We start from the raw sequence: 361 nt of genomic DNA, 5'->3' as shown, positions 1-361 counted from the left end.
TGCGCAGCACCAGCAGAGCTTGAACACAAAGACATCCTGCAACTAAGTAAACAGTCACACTGCATGACTCAGCATCTTACCTATATGAGTACAAGACATGAGAATGAATAAAGCTTAGATGAATCACGAGTCACCGCAACCGCACCAAGATCTAATTCTGCCCTTGTTGCAATGGCCTCACAACGTAAACAAAAACTTTGGTTCACTGTCATTTACCTGGCAACCAAAAAGAGCGTCGTTCAGGTAAATAAACGGAGCTAACAATAATGGCAGCTAAGGATACATGAGAAATTTAAATTAAATATTTAAAGGTACTGCGGATTATCTATCAAGTATGAACACGACCAGGTAAATTATAGTA

The 361-nt window shown here is 39.6% G+C and overlaps 1 protein-coding gene across 1 annotated transcript in view; it reads right to left on the bottom strand.

Moving 5' to 3' along the window:
• LOC119586528 (XK-related protein 6-like) overlaps positions 1 to 361 on the bottom strand; it is a gene marked incomplete in the record, with an annotated part of 12,684 nt that overhangs the window by 11,597 nt on the left and 726 nt on the right.

The sequence above is a fragment of the Penaeus monodon genome, chromosome 21 (assembly GCF_015228065.2).
Source record: "Penaeus monodon isolate SGIC_2016 chromosome 21, NSTDA_Pmon_1, whole genome shotgun sequence".
NCBI lineage: Eukaryota > Metazoa > Arthropoda > Malacostraca > Decapoda > Penaeidae > Penaeus > Penaeus monodon.
This window is presented reverse-complemented; position numbering and strand designations above follow the sequence as displayed.